The sequence below is a fragment of the Rhinoderma darwinii genome, unplaced genomic scaffold (assembly GCF_050947455.1).
Source record: "Rhinoderma darwinii isolate aRhiDar2 unplaced genomic scaffold, aRhiDar2.hap1 Scaffold_546, whole genome shotgun sequence".
Taxonomy (NCBI): Eukaryota; Metazoa; Chordata; class Amphibia; order Anura; family Rhinodermatidae; genus Rhinoderma; species Rhinoderma darwinii.
In genome coordinates, this window is record NW_027464096.1 from 102,269 (window position 1) to 124,620 (window position 22,352).

The 22,352-nt window shown below is 46.9% G+C and overlaps 10 non-coding genes and 2 pseudogenes across 10 annotated transcripts; all 12 read right to left on the reverse strand.

Moving 5' to 3' along the window:
- Positions 1-1,249: 1,249 nt before the first annotated feature.
- Positions 1,250-1,440, reverse strand: LOC142723095 (U2 spliceosomal RNA). The gene has a single exon (XR_012875312.1). It is a non-coding gene; the product is annotated as a U2 spliceosomal RNA (small nuclear RNA).
- Positions 1,441-2,762: 1,322 nt separating this feature from the next.
- Positions 2,763-2,953, reverse strand: LOC142723096 (U2 spliceosomal RNA). Its single transcript, XR_012875314.1, has one exon. It is a non-coding gene; the product is annotated as a U2 spliceosomal RNA (small nuclear RNA).
- Positions 2,954-4,289: 1,336 nt separating this feature from the next.
- On the reverse strand, positions 4,290-4,480 carry LOC142723097 (U2 spliceosomal RNA). Its single transcript, XR_012875315.1, has one exon. It is a non-coding gene; the product is annotated as a U2 spliceosomal RNA (small nuclear RNA).
- Positions 4,481-5,814: 1,334 nt separating this feature from the next.
- Positions 5,815-6,005, reverse strand: LOC142723099 (U2 spliceosomal RNA). Its single transcript, XR_012875317.1, has one exon. It is a non-coding gene; the product is annotated as a U2 spliceosomal RNA (small nuclear RNA).
- A 1,334-nt stretch (positions 6,006-7,339) lies between these two features.
- Positions 7,340-7,530, reverse strand: LOC142722967 (U2 spliceosomal RNA). The gene has a single exon (XR_012875227.1). It is a non-coding gene; the product is annotated as a U2 spliceosomal RNA (small nuclear RNA).
- A 6,266-nt stretch (positions 7,531-13,796) lies between these two features.
- LOC142723100 (U2 spliceosomal RNA) lies at positions 13,797-13,987 on the reverse strand. The gene has a single exon (XR_012875318.1). It is a non-coding gene; the product is annotated as a U2 spliceosomal RNA (small nuclear RNA).
- A 1,340-nt stretch (positions 13,988-15,327) lies between these two features.
- On the reverse strand, positions 15,328-15,518 carry LOC142723102 (U2 spliceosomal RNA). Its single transcript, XR_012875319.1, has one exon. It is a non-coding gene; the product is annotated as a U2 spliceosomal RNA (small nuclear RNA).
- Positions 15,519-16,844: 1,326 nt separating this feature from the next.
- Positions 16,845-17,035, reverse strand: LOC142723103 (U2 spliceosomal RNA). Its single transcript, XR_012875320.1, has one exon. It is a non-coding gene; the product is annotated as a U2 spliceosomal RNA (small nuclear RNA).
- A 1,340-nt stretch (positions 17,036-18,375) lies between these two features.
- LOC142722982 (U2 spliceosomal RNA) lies at positions 18,376-18,557 on the reverse strand. The gene has a single exon (XR_012875235.1). It is a non-coding gene; the product is annotated as a U2 spliceosomal RNA (small nuclear RNA).
- A 787-nt stretch (positions 18,558-19,344) lies between these two features.
- LOC142723028 (U2 spliceosomal RNA) lies at positions 19,345-19,414 on the reverse strand (annotated as a pseudogene).
- Positions 19,415-20,758: 1,344 nt separating this feature from the next.
- LOC142722983 (U2 spliceosomal RNA) lies at positions 20,759-20,940 on the reverse strand. The gene has a single exon (XR_012875236.1). It is a non-coding gene; the product is annotated as a U2 spliceosomal RNA (small nuclear RNA).
- Positions 20,941-21,727: 787 nt separating this feature from the next.
- Positions 21,728-21,797, reverse strand: LOC142723029 (U2 spliceosomal RNA; annotated as a pseudogene).
- Between the last annotated feature and the right edge of the window lie 555 nt (positions 21,798-22,352).

The following is a 22,352-nucleotide window of genomic DNA, read 5'->3' on the forward strand; positions in this document are numbered from 1 at the left end:
ATTCCATGGGGCCCTGCAGGCTCACACACATTTACAGCTACTAAGCGGGAGGGAGGTGAATAAAGGCCGGAGAGGAAGCCAGACAGGATTTGCTTCTTTTGCTTGCACCACAATGCAGTGCTGAAAGAGGAGGAGGAATCTACATAAAAACGCCTTCCTGGCAACGCCCAAATGCCCTCCTGCCATGCAGATAAACACTGGCAGCGGCAGCAAGTGCATGCCCACAGCCACCCCTTGTTCCTTCACACCTTGTATCAGCTTTAATCCAATCCAGTCCGGTGCTGCCTGCTGAGCAGCACTGACCAACACTGCCTGGGCCCAGGCTTTTATCTCTGAGGCAGGCCCCATTATGATGTCAGAAAGCTGGCTCTGGAATCCTGAGGGCTCCACTATGACACGTGCAAAGTTCCGTCTGAACTTTATATAAGACGGTGCGGCTCAGTCAGTCACTCAGTGTTGCCTGAGAGGGCAACACTGCAACAGCCGGCCGCCAGGCTGTCTTTTTTTTGCACAGCTACTTGCCTCCAGGAGGCCACAAGAGGGAGACAAGGGACTGCAAAATGGAAAATAGGCATCCACCAACTTTACAGACAACTTCTCTTTGCTCCTACAACCTCCATCCTTGCACAGTTTGTTATTCTTCCAGGTAACATAGTAACAAATCCAAATTGCTGCTCTCTTTGTAGGCAAGCAAGGGTTTGTTGCAACTGCAATTCTTACTTCTTCTTGAAATGTAGGGACGACAGTACATTCCATCACATCCATCTAGTGTACACAGGTAGGTCCATTGTGGCGGGTAGGCGGCTGGCTGCTTTAATGGCTGTTTGCTGTTCCCCTACTCCACTCCACTCCACTATTTGACTGTGGTGCTGCATCAATCAGTGGCTGGCTCAGGTGCAGCTCTTTAACTTACCTAAAAGGGAGGGCGGAGAGAAGACAAGGAAGGTGAATGAGCTGTTCCAATGTGAAATGCCGGAAACACAGAAACACAGAAGACACACACACACACACACACACACACACACACACACACACACACACACACACACACACACACACAACAAGAGGTGGCAATGTATTAATTAATTGCATTTAATAAATGAGCTCATTATCACACATGACTGTACAAATGCATTGTCCAACAGGTGTTGAAATAATGGGATTAAAAGGGGAGATCCCATCAGAAAGACAAAAACAATAGCAAACACAAATAGCACTTTTGGAATCTGATTTTAGTCAACACATAAGGGAAGGGTGCACCGGTCCTGGAAATACTGCAATACCAGGTCAATGCGTGGAGTGGACAGAGCAAGCTCTATTTCCATCTCCCTGTTCGAAAAATCCATTTAATATATGGTCCCCAGATAGGGGACGTATCAGATATTAAACTGATAAGAACAGATACTACACTTGATCTTAGCCAAAAGGCCGAGAAGCGATAACCCGAATGGGCCGGCCGTTGACCGAGCCTGCCTAATACTGCTGTTCACCCCTTGCAGCGATTGATTCAGCCTACTCCTAGGCAATTCCATGGGGCCCTGCAGGCTCACACACATTTACAGCTACTAAGCGGGAGGGAGGTGAATAAAGGCCGGAGAGGAAGCCAGACAGGATTTGCTTCTTTTGCTTGCACCACAATGCAGTGCTGAAAGAGGAGGAGGAATCTACATAAAAACGCCTTCCTGGCAACGCCCAAATGCCCTCCTGCCATGCAGATAAACACTGGCAGCGGCAGCAAGTGCATGCCCACAGCCACCCCTTGTTCCTTCACACCTTGTATCAGCTTTAATCCAATCCAGTCCGGTGCTGCCTGCTGAGCAGCACTGACCAACACTGCCTGGGCCCAGGCTTTTATCTCTGAGGCAGGCCCCATTATGATGTCAGAAAGCTGGCTCTGGAATCCTGAGGGCTCCACTATGACACGTGCAAAGTTCCGTCTGAACTTTATATAAGACGGTGCGGCTCAGTCAGTCACTCAGTGTTGCCTGAGAGGGCAACACTGCAACAGCCGGCCGCCAGGCTGTCTTTTTTTTGCACAGCTACTTGCCTCCAGGAGGCCACAAGAGGGAGACAAGGGACTGCAAAATGGAAAATAGGCATCCACCAACTTTACAGACAACTTCTCTTTGCTCCTACAACCTCCATCCTTGCACAGTTTGTTATTCTTCCAGGTAACATAGTAACAAATCCAAATTGCTGCTCTCTTTGTAGGCAAGCAAGGGTTTGTTGCAACTGCAATTCTTACTTCTTCTTGAAATGTAGGGACGACAGTACATTCCATCACATCCATCTAGTGTACACAGGTAGGTCCATTGTGGCGGGTAGGCGGCTGGCTGCTTTAATGGCTGTTTGCTGTTCCCCTACTCCACTCCACTCCACTATTTGACTGTGGTGCTGCATCAATCAGTGGCTGGCTCAGGTGCAGCTCTTTAACTTACCTAAAAGGGAGGGCGGAGAGAAGACAAGGAAGGTGAATGAGCTGTTCCAATGTGAAATGCCGGAAACACAGAAACACAGAAGACACACACACACACACACACACACACACACACACACACACACACACACACACAACAAGAGGTGGCAATGTATTAATTAATTGCATTTAATAAATGAGCTCATTATCACACATGACTGTACAAATGCATTGTCCAACAGGTGTTGAAATAATGGGATTAAAAGGGGAGATCCCATCAGAAAGACAAAAACAATAGCAAACACAAATAGCACTTTTGGAATCTGATTTTAGTCAACACATAAGGGAAGGGTGCACCGGTCCTGGAAATACTGCAATACCAGGTCAATGCGTGGAGTGGACAGAGCAAGCTCTATTTCCATCTCCCTGTTCGAAAAATCCATTTAATATATGGTCCCCAGATAGGGGACGTATCAGATATTAAACTGATAAGAACAGATACTACACTTGATCTTAGCCAAAAGGCCGAGAAGCGATAACCCGAATGGGCCGGCCGTTGACCGAGCCTGCCTAATACTGCTGTTCACCCCTTGCAGCGATTGATTCAGCCTACTCCTAGGCAATTCCATGGGGCCCTGCAGGCTCACACACATTTACAGCTACTAAGCGGGAGGGAGGTGAATAAAGGCCGGAGAGGAAGCCAGACAGGATTTGCTTCTTTTGCTTGCACCACAATGCAGTGCTGAAAGAGGAGGAGGAATCTACATAAAAACGCCTTCCTGGCAACGCCCAAATGCCCTCCTGCCATGCAGATAAACACTGGCAGCGGCAGCAAGTGCATGCCCACAGCCACCCCTTGTTCCTTCACACCTTGTATCAGCTTTAATCCAATCCAGTCCGGTGCTGCCTGCTGAGCAGCACTGACCAACACTGCCTGGGCCCAGGCTTTTATCTCTGAGGCAGGCCCCATTATGATGTCAGAAAGCTGGCTCTGGAATCCTGAGGGCTCCACTATGACACGTGCAAAGTTCCGTCTGAACTTTATATAAGACGGTGCGGCTCAGTCAGTCACTCAGTGTTGCCTGAGAGGGCAACACTGCAACAGCCGGCCGCCAGGCTGTCTTTTTTTTGCACAGCTACTTGCCTCCAGGAGGCCACAAGAGGGAGACAAGGGACTGCAAAATGGAAAATAGGCATCCACCAACTTTACAGACAACTTCTCTTTGCTCCTACAACCTCCATCCTTGCACAGTTTGTTATTCTTCCAGGTAACATAGTAACAAATCCAAATTGCTGCTCTCTTTGTAGGCAAGCAAGGGTTTGTTGCAACTGCAATTCTTACTTCTTCTTGAAATGTAGGGACGACAGTACATTCCATCACATCCATCTAGTGTACACAGGTAGGTCCATTGTGGCGGGTAGGCGGCTGGCTGCTTTAATGGCTGTTTGCTGTTCCCCTACTCCACTCCACTCCACTATTTGACTGTGGTGCTGCATCAATCAGTGGCTGGCTCAGGTGCAGCTCTTTAACTTACCTAAAAGGGAGGGCGGAGAGAAGACAAGGAAGGTGAATGAGCTGTTCCAATGTGAAATGCCGGAAACACAGAAACACAGAAGACACACACACACACACACACACACACACACACACACACACACACACACACACACACACACACACACAACAAGAGGTGGCAATGTATTAATTAATTGCATTTAATAAATGAGCTCATTATCACACATGACTGTACAAATGCATTGTCCAACAGGTGTTGAAATAATGGGATTAAAAGGGGAGATCCCATCAGAAAGACAAAAACAATAGCAAACACAAATAGCACTTTTGGAATCTGATTTTAGTCAACACATAAGGGAAGGGTGCACCGGTCCTGGAAATACTGCAATACCAGGTCAATGCGTGGAGTGGACAGAGCAAGCTCTATTTCCATCTCCCTGTTCGAAAAATCCATTTAATATATGGTCCCCAGATAGGGGACGTATCAGATATTAAACTGATAAGAACAGATACTACACTTGATCTTAGCCAAAAGGCCGAGAAGCGATAACCCGAATGGGCCGGCCGTTGACCGAGCCTGCCTAATACTGCTGTTCACCCCTTGCAGCGATTGATTCAGCCTACTCCTAGGCAATTCCATGGGGCCCTGCAGGCTCACACACATTTACAGCTACTAAGCGGGAGGGAGGTGAATAAAGGCCGGAGAGGAAGCCAGACAGGATTTGCTTCTTTTGCTTGCACCACAATGCAGTGCTGAAAGAGGAGGAGGAATCTACATAAAAACGCCTTCCTGGCAACGCCCAAATGCCCTCCTGCCATGCAGATAAACACTGGCAGCGGCAGCAAGTGCATGCCCACAGCCACCCCTTGTTCCTTCACACCTTGTATCAGCTTTAATCCAATCCAGTCCGGTGCTGCCTGCTGAGCAGCACTGACCAACACTGCCTGGGCCCAGGCTTTTATCTCTGAGGCAGGCCCCATTATGATGTCAGAAAGCTGGCTCTGGAATCCTGAGGGCTCCACTATGACACGTGCAAAGTTCCGTCTGAACTTTATATAAGACGGTGCGGCTCAGTCAGTCACTCAGTGTTGCCTGAGAGGGCAACACTGCAACAGCCGGCCGCCAGGCTGTCTTTTTTTTGCACAGCTACTTGCCTCCAGGAGGCCACAAGAGGGAGACAAGGGACTGCAAAATGGAAAATAGGCATCCACCAACTTTACAGACAACTTCTCTTTGCTCCTACAACCTCCATCCTTGCACAGTTTGTTATTCTTCCAGGTAACATAGTAACAAATCCAAATTGCTGCTCTCTTTGTAGGCAAGCAAGGGTTTGTTGCAACTGCAATTCTTACTTCTTCTTGAAATGTAGGGACGACAGTACATTCCATCACATCCATCTAGTGTACACAGGTAGGTCCATTGTGGCGGGTAGGCGGCTGGCTGCTTTAATGGCTGTTTGCTGTTCCCCTACTCCACTCCACTCCACTATTTGACTGTGGTGCTGCATCAATCAGTGGCTGGCTCAGGTGCAGCTCTTTAACTTACCTAAAAGGGAGGGCGGAGAGAAGACAAGGAAGGTGAATGAGCTGTTCCAATGTGAAATGCCGGAAACACAGAAACACAGAAGACACACACACACACACACACACACACACACACACACACACACACACACACACACACACACACACAACAAGAGGTGGCAATGTATTAATTAATTGCATTTAATAAATGAGCTCATTATCACACATGACTGTACAAATGCATTGTCCAACAGGTGTTGAAATAATGGGATTAAAAGGGGAGATCCCATCAGAAAGACAAAAACAATAGCAAACACAAATAGCACTTTTGGAATCTGATTTTAGTCAACACATAAGGGAAGGGTGCACCGGTCCTGGAAATACTGCAATACCAGGTCAATGCGTGGAGTGGACAGAGCAAGCTCTATTTCCATCTCCCTGTTCGAAAAATCCATTTAATATATGGTCCCCAGATAGGGGACGTATCAGATATTAAACTGATAAGAACAGATACTACACTTGATCTTAGCCAAAAGGCCGAGAAGCGATAACCCGAATGGGCCGGCCGTTGACCGAGCCTGCCTAATACTGCTGTTCACCCCTTGCAGCGATTGATTCAGCCTACTCCTAGGCAATTCCATGGGGCCCTGCAGGCTCACACACATTTACAGCTACTAAGCGGGAGGGAGGTGAATAAAGGCCGGAGAGGAAGCCAGACAGGATTTGCTTCTTTTGCTTGCACCACAATGCAGTGCTGAAAGAGGAGGAGGAATCTACATAAAAACGCCTTCCTGGCAACGCCCAAATGCCCTCCTGCCATGCAGATAAACACTGGCAGCGGCAGCAAGTGCATGCCCACAGCCACCCCTTGTTCCTTCACACCTTGTATCAGCTTTAATCCAATCCAGTCCGGTGCTGCCTGCTGAGCAGCACTGACCAACACTGCCTGGGCCCAGGCTTTTATCTCTGAGGCAGGCCCCATTATGATGTCAGAAAGCTGGCTCTGGAATCCTGAGGGCTCCACTATGACACGTGCAAAGTTCCGTCTGAACTTTATATAAGACGGTGCGGCTCAGTCAGTCACTCAGTGTTGCCTGAGAGGGCAACACTGCAACAGCCGGCCGCCAGGCTGTCTTTTTTTTGCACAGCTACTTGCCTCCAGGAGGCCACAAGAGGGAGACAAGGGACTGCAAAATGGAAAATAGGCATCCACCAACTTTACAGACAACTTCTCTTTGCTCCTACAACCTCCATCCTTGCACAGTTTGTTATTCTTCCAGGTAACATAGTAACAAATCCAAATTGCTGCTCTCTTTGTAGGCAAGCAAGGGTTTGTTGCAACTGCAATTCTTACTTCTTCTTGAAATGTAGGGACGACAGTACATTCCATCACATCCATCTAGTGTACACAGGTAGGTCCATTGTGGCGGGTAGGCGGCTGGCTGCTTTAATGGCTGTTTGCTGTTCCCCTACTCCACTCCACTCCACTATTTGACTGTGGTGCTGCATCAATCAGTGGCTGGCTCAGGTGCAGCTCTTTAACTTACCTAAAAGGGAGGGCGGAGAGAAGACAAGGAAGGTGAATGAGCTGTTCCAATGTGAAATGCCGGAAACACAGAAACACAGAAGACACACACACACACACACACACACACACACACACACACACACACACACACACACACACACACACAACAAGAGGTGGCAATGTATTAATTAATTGCATTTAATAAATGAGCTCATTATCACACATGACTGTACAAATGCATTGTCCAACAGGTGTTGAAATAATGGGATTAAAAGGGGAGATCCCATCAGAAAGACAAAAACAATAGCAAACACAAATAGCACTTTTGGAATCTGATTTTAGTCAACACATAAGGGAAGGGTGCACCGGTCCTGGAAATACTGCAATACCAGGTCAATGCGTGGAGTGGACAGAGCAAGCTCTATTTCCATCTCCCTGTTCGAAAAATCCATTTAATATATGGTCCCCAGATAGGGGACGTATCAGATATTAAACTGATAAGAACAGATTTTTTCTTTTGAATTTAACTAAGTCTAATCAAACTAATTTCTTAAGAACAAGGTCTAGTATAACATCTTCCAACAACTAAAGTGCCATGTGCTCTGTGCTCTTCTTTTCCCTAAACGTTTCTTGTCTAGCAGGTAATATAAATACAGTTCACTGATTGCTAATTTTATACACTCTTTTTCGCTAATATAATCTCTCTTGAACAATAAAATATTTCTGGTTTTCCATAGTGCGTTTTTTATGCAGTTTATAGTGCACCATAAAACTCTTTCTTTTTCTTTTGGCAGTGTCTCATGAATACCATAAAAAATCACTTCAAAGTTTAAAAAGCTAAGACCAGTTAAGAATTTTAAAAGTTCTCCACATTCTTTCCAAACAGTCTGTGCAAAATGACAATTCCAGAATATGTGCAAGGTCGTCTCATCATAGCAGCATTGTTGTCTAGGGCAGACACTGAAATTGCTCAATCCCCTTCTGTGCTGGAAAAATCTGGTGGGCAGACAGTCATGAACCATCATCCAGGCAATGTCTTTGTGGCTGTTTGTAAGGTAGGGTGCATTAACTTTTTCCCATATAGCAGCGCTTCTGTTGAAAGAAAAGTTAGAAATGGGTGTCATTGTATCTTTTTTCTTTATTTCTAGGGACAATTTCCTCGGATTTTTCAAAGTCTCCACCTCAAAGGACTCAAGGTTATGTTGTTTTATTACCTTTTCTAAAATAATATATTGCTTGGGTGGAAATATTAAAACTGGACTAGATAATGACATAGAAATCCACTTGCGTCGCCTAAAAATATGTCCTGCAGCATATCGTAAAAAATAGGACCAATTATTACATAAAGACACACTTTTAAAACAGAGGCTAAAAAACTTAGAATATAGAAAAAGTTTTACATTTGGCACATCTTTACCACCTTTACTAAGTGATTTAAACATTGTCTGTCTATTTAGCTTTTCGAATTTCGAACTCCATACGAATTGGAATAGCATTCTTTGAAGTCTTTTAACAGTTAACTCATTCGGTGGAAACACAAAACTCAAGTACAGCATAATCGGAAGCAGAATGGCTTTTATGACAAGAATTTTGCCACTCAAGGTAAGTTTTCTCAACATCCATAAATCTATTTTCTTTTGTAACTTGTTTTTTACGTCTTCCCAGCTTTGCGCACCATTATTTTGTTGATCGAAGATTACGCCTAAAACTTTAATTTGGTCGGTTTGCATTTTCAAGCTAGGCATAAAAAAATCAGTCCAATCTCCAATCGTAAAACAACTACTTTTGTCAATATTAAGTTTAAAAGCAGAGGCTAGGCAAAAAAATTCTGTAATTCTTATCGCTCGTCTAAGGGCAACCTGTGATGAACAGAAGATAGAGATATCGTCCATATAGCCCATGACTTTAACTTCGTTCCCACCACCTCCGGGTAGGGGAACACCTCTGACAACCTTGTCTTTTCTGATCATTGACAGAAGCGGTTCAATGGCACATATAAATAGTATGGGCGACAGGGGGCACCCCTGTTTAACTCCTGAGTGCAGTTTAACTTCGTCTGTTAGCGAGCCGTTGACTAATATTCTGCTAAAAGAGTTTTTGTATAAAAGCGCAATTTGTCGTATAAAAGCATCTGGAAAACACATCTTTTTTAAAACTAACCATAAAAACCTATGAGACACACGATCAAATGCCTTCTGAAAATCTAATGACAAGATGGCTAAATTCTGCTGTCTATCTTGCTGGTACCAAATTACATCTCTGATGGTGTTTAGATGTTCTGTCACACTTCTCCCTGGTACTGCACAAACTTGGTCCATATTTATAACTTGGCTTAAAACCCCTTTAAAACGGTTAACTAAAATTTTGGACATAATTTTGTAATCCACGTTGAGAAGCGTAATTGGTCTCCAGTTTTCTAACCGAGATTTTTCTCCTTTTTTATGAATTAGAGATACGAGTCCACTTCTCCAGGATAGTGGTAGCAGATCACTTTTAAAGGCTTCCTTAATAACAAGATAAAAGTCCACACTTAAAATGTCCCAAAATTCCCTATAAAATTCTACGGGAAGACCGTCAGATCCCGGGGTTTTCCCAAATAAAAAGCTTTTGACAGCAGCATGAAGTTCTTCAGAAGTAATGTCCTTACATAACAGTTCTTGGTCGGTTTTGGATAACGTGCAATCTAGAGTGTTAATAGCATCCTCAGTAAAAGACAAGTCTATAGGTTTGTCGTTAAAAAGTTCTTGATAAAAGCTTTGAGCTTTGGCAAGCATGCCGTCTGCTGTTGTTTCGCCTTCCAGCTCCTTAATCATCTCTTTGGTGCTGACGGTTTTTTTGAAGAAATATCTAGAGCATTTTTCATTTTTCTCAAGAATTTCAATTTTTGAGCTGAAGATGATTTCTTTCCCTTTGTTCTCAATTTCTTTTGCGATTTGTTCCTTTACATTTATAATTAAGTCTTCCATGTCTATACCAGCACTTCTAAGTTTGTAGTACGTTTGTAGCTTGGTGTTGAGTGTGTTGTGCCACTTCGTCTTCTCTCTTGCTCTCGCAATGCTTTTTTTGACAAAGAATTCTTTGATTTTATTTTTGGCGTATTCCCACCACTCTAGCATGGAAGCGTAATTTTTCTGTTTACTTTTTAAATGGTTATAATGGTTTAAAAAATCTGTCTTTATTGCAGTTTCTTGAAGTAGCGTTGTATTGAGTCTCCAGACTCCTCTGCCTTTGACAAGTCTGGGGACTTCTAATTGTGTCTGAATCATTTTGTGGTCTGAAAAAATATTGGAAATTAACAAAGATGATTTTGGAATAATTTGCTCTGTAACAAAAGTAAAGTCAATTCTGGACTTCGTAACAGCATTTTCCCAGGTGTAACCCGGGTCAGATTTTTGCAGGTCTCTCCAGGTGTCTTTTAGTTTAAAGTCTATGAGCAGGTCCTTTAACTGTTTCTCTGTTTTGTCTTTTTTTGGCTCTCCAGTGCTACCTTCTCTCTTCTCACCGGATAAGATACAATTAAAGTCGCCAGCTATTATTAGCGGGGATGAACCAGGTAAGTAGCATTGTATATCCTCCAACAACTGCGACCTTTCTTCTTTTACAGGCGAGGCATAAACACAGAGAAGTCTTAAGTCCACCCCATGATGGGTTATATTAGCAAACAGAGCTCTTCCGGGCATAACTTCCTTGAATGCATTGACTTTGAACTCCTTAGACTTAAACAATATTCCAACACCGGTTGATCTGGTTTCATTATCTCCAGACCATATGGAATTGCCCAAAGTCCAATCTTGTCTTAGAGTTGCATAGTTCATGTCAAAATCTATTCCGCATTCCTGTACGAAAAAAATGTCTGAGTCCACTGTAGATAAATACGAAAATAAAGCGGCCCGCCTTGTCGGACCCTTTAGACTCCTCACATTGAGTGAGGAAATTTTAATGCTGTTTGCCATAGATCATTCGGATTAGTGGGCACTACTATCCGAATCTGACATGAAGCCCACTGGGGTGCAGGGGCTGGACACGTCTTCTGAATCCGAAAATTCAATATTGGCAGGATCGGATGGTGGGGGTTTTGCCGGAGGCGGTTTTGCTGGAGGTTGCTTTGCCGGAGGTGTCAGTTTAGCTGGTGTCACTAGGGGCTTATATTGAGGCGTGCTGGACCTTTTAGAGCCAACACTTGATCCCTCTTCCTCAGGTTTTCTTTTCCTCTGCACTTCTAGATCCATGGCTTCTTCCAGACTGTGACCCTTGGCCTCTGTAGAAGATCTCTCCCCCACTTTGGCTTCGGGTTTCACCTGTCTCATGATCTTAGCCTTCTCTAGATCTTCAGAGTTTTTTGGACCAAGACCTTTGGCTGCCACAGACGATCTCTCCCCTGCTTTAGCCTCAGGTCTCACAGGATCAGCATTCTCCAATCCATCAGGGCAATCCGACCAGACAGCCGGAGCACCCACGTCAGGTAAGCCTTCTCCTTGCGGAGGTTTCGCCGCTGGCCTCTGCGCTGAAGATGTCCCAGCAGCCCCTGGCTGCCCTCTGACCGCATCTGCATAAGAGCCAGTTTTCTTCAAAGGGCAGTCCCGAAAGGCATGCCCTGGTACACGGCAAATGTTGCAGACCATCACATTTGGACAACTGAAAGTTGCGTGGCCCTTCTGGTAACACTTTTTACAAACTGCCACCTCTTCTGGGCAGTTCTCATACGTATGCCCAAAGTCCATACATTTCCGGCAAAACAAAGGCATGTTAGGATAAAACAGACGTCCTCTGTCTCTGCCAATTAAGAATCCTGAAGGGGGGTGATGGTATCCCCCAATTCCTTCTGAGTCTTCCTTCAGCTTGACAAAAAACTTATATTTTCCTGTCCACAGCTTCTCAGAGTTCAGGACTTTGTGGGAAAAGCGCACTGAGGCGCAATGTCTCTGAAGAAAGAAGCTGATGTCATCCAGGAGCACATGGGGATTACTCATATGAACCACCAGAGGCTTTTCTTCAGTGGTAAACAGAATAACAAAGACTAGACCTTTAAGGTCTTCCTCACCCAACTTCAACCTGATGGTCCTGTACAAGCTTTGACAAGCAGCTTCCGATACCAGGGTAAGGGTATAGCGACCTGGAGCATCTTGGAGAGCTAGGATGTCTTCTCTCTTTATCCCAAGGATCTCCAGCAAAACTCGCCTCACGAAGAAACCCAGCTGGAACTTGTCTCTGGCATCATCTCCAACCTCGATCTTGAAGGAATCCTTTATCTTCAGTTCATCGGATCTTGAAAAACGCATAGTAGCCTCCATCCTCGCTTTGTGGGGATCGCCTTCTCCTCGAATTCTCCTCGCAGGTCCTCTCCTTATAGCAGCATAGGGCTTAAGATGGCGAACCACCGATGCCCTATGGCCAAGAGCTCGACAAGCTTTGGAAAGACCTTTCAGTCAGACACGAGATCTGAGCCAAAAGGCCGAGAAGCGATAACCCGAATGGGCCGGCCGTTGACCGAGCCTGCCTAATACTGCTGTTCACCCCTTGCAGCGATTGATTCAGCCTACTCCTAGGCAATTCCATGGGGCCCTGCAGGCTCACACACATTTACAGCTACTAAGCGGGAGGGAGGTGAATAAAGGCCGGAGAGGAAGCCAGACAGGATTTGCTTCTTTTGCTTGCACCACAATGCAGTGCTGAAAGAGGAGGAGGAATCTACATAAAAACGCCTTCCTGGCAACGCCCAAATGCCCTCCTGCCATGCAGATAAACACTGGCAGCGGCAGCAAGTGCATGCCCACAGCCACCCCTTGTTCCTTCACACCTTGTATCAGCTTTAATCCAATCCAGTCCGGTGCTGCCTGCTGAGCAGCACTGACCAACACTGCCTGGGCCCAGGCTTTTATCTCTGAGGCAGGCCCCATTATGATGTCAGAAAGCTGGCTCTGGAATCCTGAGGGCTCCACTATGACACGTGCAAAGTTCCGTCTGAACTTTATATAAGACGGTGCGGCTCAGTCAGTCACTCAGTGTTGCCTGAGAGGGCAACACTGCAACAGCCGGCCGCCAGGCTGTCTTTTTTTTGCACAGCTACTTGCCTCCAGGAGGCCACAAGAGGGAGACAAGGGACTGCAAAATGGAAAATAGGCATCCACCAACTTTACAGACAACTTCTCTTTGCTCCTACAACCTCCATCCTTGCACAGTTTGTTATTCTTCCAGGTAACATAGTAACAAATCCAAATTGCTGCTCTCTTTGTAGGCAAGCAAGGGTTTGTTGCAACTGCAATTCTTACTTCTTCTTGAAATGTAGGGACGACAGTACATTCCATCACATCCATCTAGTGTACACAGGTAGGTCCATTGTGGCGGGTAGGCGGCTGGCTGCTTTAATGGCTGTTTGCTGTTCCCCTACTCCACTCCACTCCACTATTTGACTGTGGTGCTGCATCAATCAGTGGCTGGCTCAGGTGCAGCTCTTTAACTTACCTAAAAGGGAGGGCGGAGAGAAGACAAGGAAGGTGAATGAGCTGTTCCAATGTGAAATGCCGGAAACACAGAAACACAGAAGACACACACACACACACACACACACACACACACACACACACACACACACACACACACACACACACACACACACACACACAACAAGAGGTGGCAATGTATTAATTAATTGCATTTAATAAATGAGCTCATTATCACACATGACTGTACAAATGCATTGTCCAACAGGTGTTGAAATAATGGGATTAAAAGGGGAGATCCCATCAGAAAGACAAAAACAATAGCAAACACAAATAGCACTTTTGGAATCTGATTTTAGTCAACACATAAGGGAAGGGTGCACCGGTCCTGGAAATACTGCAATACCAGGTCAATGCGTGGAGTGGACAGAGCAAGCTCTATTTCCATCTCCCTGTTCGAAAAATCCATTTAATATATGGTCCCCAGATAGGGGACGTATCAGATATTAAACTGATAAGAACAGATACTACACTTGATCTTAGCCAAAAGGCCGAGAAGCGATAACCCGAATGGGCCGGCCGTTGACCGAGCCTGCCTAATACTGCTGTTCACCCCTTGCAGCGATTGATTCAGCCTACTCCTAGGCAATTCCATGGGGCCCTGCAGGCTCACACACATTTACAGCTACTAAGCGGGAGGGAGGTGAATAAAGGCCGGAGAGGAAGCCAGACAGGATTTGCTTCTTTTGCTTGCACCACAATGCAGTGCTGAAAGAGGAGGAGGAATCTACATAAAAACGCCTTCCTGGCAACGCCCAAATGCCCTCCTGCCATGCAGATAAACACTGGCAGCGGCAGCAAGTGCATGCCCACAGCCACCCCTTGTTCCTTCACACCTTGTATCAGCTTTAATCCAATCCAGTCCGGTGCTGCCTGCTGAGCAGCACTGACCAACACTGCCTGGGCCCAGGCTTTTATCTCTGAGGCAGGCCCCATTATGATGTCAGAAAGCTGGCTCTGGAATCCTGAGGGCTCCACTATGACACGTGCAAAGTTCCGTCTGAACTTTATATAAGACGGTGCGGCTCAGTCAGTCACTCAGTGTTGCCTGAGAGGGCAACACTGCAACAGCCGGCCGCCAGGCTGTCTTTTTTTTGCACAGCTACTTGCCTCCAGGAGGCCACAAGAGGGAGACAAGGGACTGCAAAATGGAAAATAGGCATCCACCAACTTTACAGACAACTTCTCTTTGCTCCTACAACCTCCATCCTTGCACAGTTTGTTATTCTTCCAGGTAACATAGTAACAAATCCAAATTGCTGCTCTCTTTGTAGGCAAGCAAGGGTTTGTTGCAACTGCAATTCTTACTTCTTCTTGAAATGTAGGGACGACAGTACATTCCATCACATCCATCTAGTGTACACAGGTAGGTCCATTGTGGCGGGTAGGCGGCTGGCTGCTTTAATGGCTGTTTGCTGTTCCCCTACTCCACTCCACTCCACTATTTGACTGTGGTGCTGCATCAATCAGTGGCTGGCTCAGGTGCAGCTCTTTAACTTACCTAAAAGGGAGGGCGGAGAGAAGACAAGGAAGGTGAATGAGCTGTTCCAATGTGAAATGCCGGAAACACAGAAACACAGAAGACACACACACACACACACACACACACACACACACACACACACACACACACACACACACACACACACACACAACAAGAGGTGGCAATGTATTAATTAATTGCATTTAATAAATGAGCTCATTATCACACATGACTGTACAAATGCATTGTCCAACAGGTGTTGAAATAATGGGATTAAAAGGGGAGATCCCATCAGAAAGACAAAAACAATAGCAAACACAAATAGCACTTTTGGAATCTGATTTTAGTCAACACATAAGGGAAGGGTGCACCGGTCCTGGAAATACTGCAATACCAGGTCAATGCGTGGAGTGGACAGAGCAAGCTCTATTTCCATCTCCCTGTTCGAAAAATCCATTTAATATATGGTCCCCAGATAGGGGACGTATCAGATATTAAACTGATAAGAACAGATACTACACTTGATCTTAGCCAAAAGGCCGAGAAGCGATAACCCGAATGGGCCGGCCGTTGACCGAGCCTGCCTAATACTGCTGTTCACCCCTTGCAGCGATTGATTCAGCCTACTCCTAGGCAATTCCATGGGGCCCTGCAGGCTCACACACATTTACAGCTACTAAGCGGGAGGGAGGTGAATAAAGGCCGGAGAGGAAGCCAGACAGGATTTGCTTCTTTTGCTTGCACCACAATGCAGTGCTGAAAGAGGAGGAGGAATCTACATAAAAACGCCTTCCTGGCAACGCCCAAATGCCCTCCTGCCATGCAGATAAACACTGGCAGCGGCAGCAAGTGCATGCCCACAGCCACCCCTTGTTCCTTCACACCTTGTATCAGCTTTAATCCAATCCAGTCCGGTGCTGCCTGCTGAGCAGCACTGACCAACACTGCCTGGGCCCAGGCTTTTATCTCTGAGGCAGGCCCCATTATGATGTCAGAAAGCTGGCTCTGGAATCCTGAGGGCTCCACTATGACACGTGCAAAGTTCCGTCTGAACTTTATATAAGACGGTGCGGCTCAGTCAGTCACTCAGTGTTGCCTGAGAGGGCAACACTGCAACAGCCGGCCGCCAGGCTGTCTTTTTTTTGCACAGCTACTTGCCTCCAGGAGGCCACAAGAGGGAGACAAGGGACTGCAAAATGGAAAATAGGCATCCACCAACTTTACAGACAACTTCTCTTTGCTCCTACAACCTCCATCCTTGCACAGTTTGTTATTCTTCCAGGTAACATAGTAACAAATCCAAATTGCTGCTCTCTTTGTAGGCAAGCAAGGGTTTGTTGCAACTGCAATTCTTACTTCTTCTTGAAATGTAGGGACGACAGTACATTCCATCACATCCATCTAGTGTACACAGGTAGGTCCATTGTGGCGGGTAGGCGGCTGGCTGCTTTAATGGCTGTTTGCTGTTCCCCTACTCCACTCCACTCCACTATTTGACTGTGGTGCTGCATCAATCAGTGGCTGGCTCAGGTGCAGCTCTTTAACTTACCTAAAAGGGAGGGCGGAGAGAAGACAAGGAAGGTGAATGAGCTGTTCCAATGTGAAATGCCGGAAACACAGAAACACAGAAGACACACACACACACACACACACACACACACACACACACACACACACACACACACACAACAAGAGGTGGCAATGTATTAATTAATTGCATTTAATAAATGAGCTCATTATCACACATGACTGTACAAATGCATTGTCCAACAGGTGTTGAAATAATGGGATTAAAAGGGGAGATCCCATCAGAAAGACAAAAACAATAGCAAACACAAATAGCACTTTTGGAATCTGATTTTAGTCAACACATAAGGGAAGGGTGCACCGGTCCTGGAAATACTGCAATACCAGGTCAATGCGTGGAGTGGACAGAGCAAGCTCTATTTCCATCTCCCTGTTCGAAAAATCCATTTAATATATGGTCCCCAGATAGGGGACGTATCAGATATTAAACTGATAAGAACAGATACTACACTTGATCTTAGCCAAAAGGCCGAGAAGCGATAACCCGAATGGGCCGGCCGTTGACCGAGCCTGCCTAATACTGCTGTTCACCCCTTGCAGCGATTGATTCAGCCTACTCCTAGGCAATTCCATGGGGCCCTGCAGGCTCACACACATTTACAGCTACTAAGCGGGAGGGAGGTGAATAAAGGCCGGAGAGGAAGCCAGACAGGATTTGCTTCTTTTGCTTGCACCACAATGCAGTGCTGAAAGAGGAGGAGGAATCTACATAAAAACGCCTTCCTGGCAACGCCCAAATGCCCTCCTGCCATGCAGATAAACACTGGCAGCGGCAGCAAGTGCATGCCCACAGCCACCCCTTGTTCCTTCACACCTTGTATCAGCTTTAATCCAATCCAGTCCGGTGCTGCCTGCTGAGCAGCACTGACCAACACTGCCTGGGCCCAGGCTTTTATCTCTGAGGCAGGCCCCATTATGATGTCAGAAAGCTGGCTCTGGAATCCTGAGGGCTCCACTATGACACGTGCAAAGTTCCGTCTGAACTTTATATAAGACGGTGCGGCTCAGTCAGTCACTCAGTGTTGCCTGAGAGGGCAACACTGCAACAGCCGGCCGCCAGGCTGTCTTTTTTTTGCACAGCTACTTGCCTCCAGGAGGCCACAAGAGGGAGACAAGGGACTGCAAAATGGAAAATAGGCATCCACCAACTTTACAGACAACTTCTCTTTGCTCCTACAACCTCCATCCTTGCACAGTTTGTTATTCTTCCAGGTAACATAGTAACAAATCCAAATTGCTGCTCTCTTTGTAGGCAAGCAAGGGTTTGTTGCAACTGCAATTCTTACTTCTTCTTGAAATGTAGGGACGACAGTACATTCCATCACATCCATCTAGTGTACACAGGTAGGTCCATTGTGGCGGGTAGGCGGCTGGCTGCTTTAATGGCTGTTTGCTGTTCCCCTACTCCACTCCACTCCACTATTTGACTGTGGTGCTGCATCAATCAGTGGCTGGCTCAGGTGCAGCTCTTTAACTTACCTAAAAGGGAGGGCGGAGAGAAGACAAGGAAGGTGAATGAGCTGTTCCAATGTGAAATGCCGGAAACACAGAAACACAGAAGACACACACACACACACACACACACACACACACACACACACACACACACACACACACACACACACACACACAACAAGAGGTGGCAATGTATTAATTAATTGCATTTAATAAATGAGCTCATTATCACACATGACTGTACAAATGCATTGTCCAACAGGTGTTGAAATAATGGGATTAAAAGGGGAGATCCCATCAGAAAGACAAAAACAATAGCAAACACAAATAGCACTTTTGGAATCTGATTTTAGTCAACACATAAGGGAAGGGTGCACCGGTCCTGGAAATACTGCAATACCAGGTCAATGCGTGGAGTGGACAGAGCAAGCTCTATTTCCATCTCCCTGTTCGAAAAATCCATTTAATATATGGTCCCCAGATAGGGGACGTATCAGATATTAAACTGATAAGAACAGATTTTTTTTTTTTTTTTTTGAAAGCCCGAGTCGTGCTTTCTATCACCCAAGTGCATAAAAAGTGCAGAGGTGCCACACAAAAAGTGCACAAGGATGCGGTCTATCGCAGCCCTTCTCTTAAAAGAGAGAGGCCCCGCATAACCATTCCCTGACCCTCCAAACCATAGGCCTAGAGGATCAAGGATCGATGGTCCCCCCTCGCCGAAGCTTAGGGAGACCCAAACACACTCCTAGGCTTCTACCTGGGCTGCCACCCCAGTGTCCACCTAGGAGCCTGCATCCTAGTTGCACCTCCCCTCCGAAGAAGGGAGGCCGGGTTGCAGGGGAAAAAGGAACCAGAAGGCCACACATTTTCCCCCTAGACCTCAGGAGGGTCCCAAAAGGGCACCGCATCCCAAAATCCTTGTGACAAACGTGACAAACACACAGTGAAAAACAAAATTAAATAAGTGGATGTGCGCTGTGATACAGCCTGGACATCCGCCAGGTATAAAAAATTCCTCATCTCCCAGCCAGAAGGCCGGGAGAATAAAGGTGTGTGCTCATATAGCGTGAAAGAGAGTGCGTGCAAGTGTGCCTTCACTCAGTGGGATCCCACCCCCAGTGAGTTAGGGCACCCCAGGGTCACCAGCCCTGGGGCACATAGCAACTCGGGCTTCCAAACTACCCGGCCTAATGACCTCGATCCGGCGGTCGCCTGGTCACCTACAAATGGTACCTTTAAACCAAATGCGTACACCAGAGCGATGACCGTTGTGGTTCCCTGCCCTCACCTCGGCGTTCTGTCATCCCCCTACGATGGCCCACGTACCACCGGCAGGGATGATTACTAACCTCAGCTTGAGCAGGTACTACACTTGATCTTAGCCAAAAGGCCGAGAAGCGATAACCCGAATGGGCCGGCCGTTGACCGAGCCTGCCTAATACTGCTGTTCACCCCTTGCAGCGATTGATTCAGCCTACTCCTAGGCAATTCCATGGGGCCCTGCAGGCTCACACACATTTACAGCTACTAAGCGGGAGGGAGGTGAATAAAGGCCGGAGAGGAAGCCAGACAGGATTTGCTTCTTTTGCTTGCACCACAATGCAGTGCTGAAAGAGGAGGAGGAATCTACATAAAAACGCCTTCCTGGCAACGCCCAAATGCCCTCCTGCCATGCAGATAAACACTGGCAGCGGCAGCAAGTGCATGCCCACAGCCACCCCTTGTTCCTTCACACCTTGTATCAGCTTTAATCCAATCCAGTCCGGTGCTGCCTGCTGAGCAGCACTGACCAACACTGCCTGGGCCCAGGCTTTTATCTCTGAGGCAGGCCCCATTATGATGTCAGAAAGCTGGCTCTGGAATCCTGAGGGCTCCACTATGACACGTGCAAAGTTCCGTCTGAACTTTATATAAGACGGTGCGGCTCAGTCAGTCACTCAGTGTTGCCTGAGAGGGCAACACTGCAACAGCCGGCCGCCAGGCTGTCTTTTTTTTGCACAGCTACTTGCCTCCAGGAGGCCACAAGAGGGAGACAAGGGACTGCAAAATGGAAAATAGGCATCCACCAACTTTACAGACAACTTCTCTTTGCTCCTACAACCTCCATCCTTGCACAGTTTGTTATTCTTCCAGGTAACATAGTAACAAATCCAAATTGCTGCTCTCTTTGTAGGCAAGCAAGGGTTTGTTGCAACTGCAATTCTTACTTCTTCTTGAAATGTAGGGACGACAGTACATTCCATCACATCCATCTAGTGTACACAGGTAGGTCCATTGTGGCGGGTAGGCGGCTGGCTGCTTTAATGGCTGTTTGCTGTTCCCCTACTCCACTCCACTCCACTATTTGACTGTGGTGCTGCATCAATCAGTGGCTGGCTCAGGTGCAGCTCTTTAACTTACCTAAAAGGGAGGGCGGAGAGAAGACAAGGAAGGTGAATGAGCTGTTCCAATGTGAAATGCCGGAAACACAGAAACACAGAAGACACACACACACACACACACACACACACACACACACACACACACACACACACACACACACACACACACACACACAACAAGAGGTGGCAATGTATTAATTAATTGCATTTAATAAATGAGCTCATTATCACACATGACTGTACAAATGCATTGTCCAACAGGTGTTGAAATAATGGGATTAAAAGGGGAGATCCCATCAGAAAGACAAAAACAATAGCAAACACAAATAGCACTTTTGGAATCTGATTTTAGTCAACACATAAGGGAAGGGTGCACCGGTCCTGGAAATACTGCAATACCAGGTCAATGCGTGGAGTGGACAGAGCAAGCTCTATTTCCATCTCCCTGTTCGAAAAATCCATTTAATATATGGTCCCCAGATAGGGGACGTATCAGATATTAAACTGATAAGAACAGATTTTTTTTTTTTTTTTTTGAAAGCCCGAGTCGTGCTTTCTATCACCCAAGTGCATAAAAAGTGCAGAGGTGCCACACAAAAAGTGCACAAGGATGCGGTCTATCGCAGCCCTTCTCTTAAAAGAGAGAGGCCCCGCATAACCATTCCCTGACCCTCCAAACCATAGGCCTAGAGGATCAAGGATCGATGGTCCCCCCTCGCCGAAGCTTAGGGAGACCCAAACACACTCCTAGGCTTCTACCTGGGCTGCCACCCCAGTGTCCACCTAGGAGCCTGCATCCTAGTTGCACCTCCCCTCCGAAGAAGGGAGGCCGGGTTGCAGGGGAAAAAGGAACCAGAAGGCCACACATTTTCCCCCTAGACCTCAGGAGGGTCCCAAAAGGGCACCGCATCCCAAAATCCTTGTGACAAACGTGACAAACACACAGTGAAAAACAAAATTAAATAAGTGGATGTGCGCTGTGATACAGCCTGGACATCCGCCAGGTATAAAAAATTCCTCATCTCCCAGCCAGAAGGCCGGGAGAATAAAGGTGTGTGCTCATATAGCGTGAAAGAGAGTGCGTGCAAGTGTGCCTTCACTCAGTGGGATCCCACCCCCAGTGAGTTAGGGCACCCCAGGGTCACCAGCCCTGGGGCACATAGCAACTCGGGCTTCCAAACTACCCGGCCTAATGACCTCGATCCGGCGGTCGCCTGGTCACCTACAAATGGTACCTTTAAACCAAATGCGTACACCAGAGCGATGACCGTTGTGGTTCCCTGCCCTCACCTCGGCGTTCTGTCATCCCCCTACGATGGCCCACGTACCACCGGCAGGGATGATTACTAACCTCAGCTTGAGCAGGTACTACACTTGATCTTAGCCAAAAGGCCGAGAAGCGATAACCCGAATGGGCCGGCCGTTGACCGAGCCTGCCTAATACTGCTGTTCACCCCTTGCAGCGATTGATTCAGCCTACTCCTAGGCAATTCCATGGGGCCCTGCAGGCTCACACACATTTACAGCTACTAAGCGGGAGGGAGGTGAATAAAGGCCGGAGAGGAAGCCAGACAGGATTTGCTTCTTTTGCTTGCACCACAATGCAGTGCTGAAAGAGGAGGAGGAATCTACATAAAAACGCCTTCCTGGCAACGCCCAAATGCCCTCCTGCCATGCAGATAAACACTGGCAGCGGCAGCAAGTGCATGCCCACAGCCACCCCTTGTTCCTTCACACCTTGTATCAGCTTTAATCCAATCCAGTCCGGTGCTGCCTGCTGAGCAGCACTGACCAACACTGCCTGGGCCCAGGCTTTTATCTCTGAGGCAGGCCCCATTATGATGTCAGAAAGCTGGCTCTGGAATCCTGAGGGCTCCACTATGACACGTGCAAAGTTCCGTCTGAACTTTATATAAGACGGTGCGGCTCAGTCAGTCACTCAGTGTTGCCTGAGAGGGC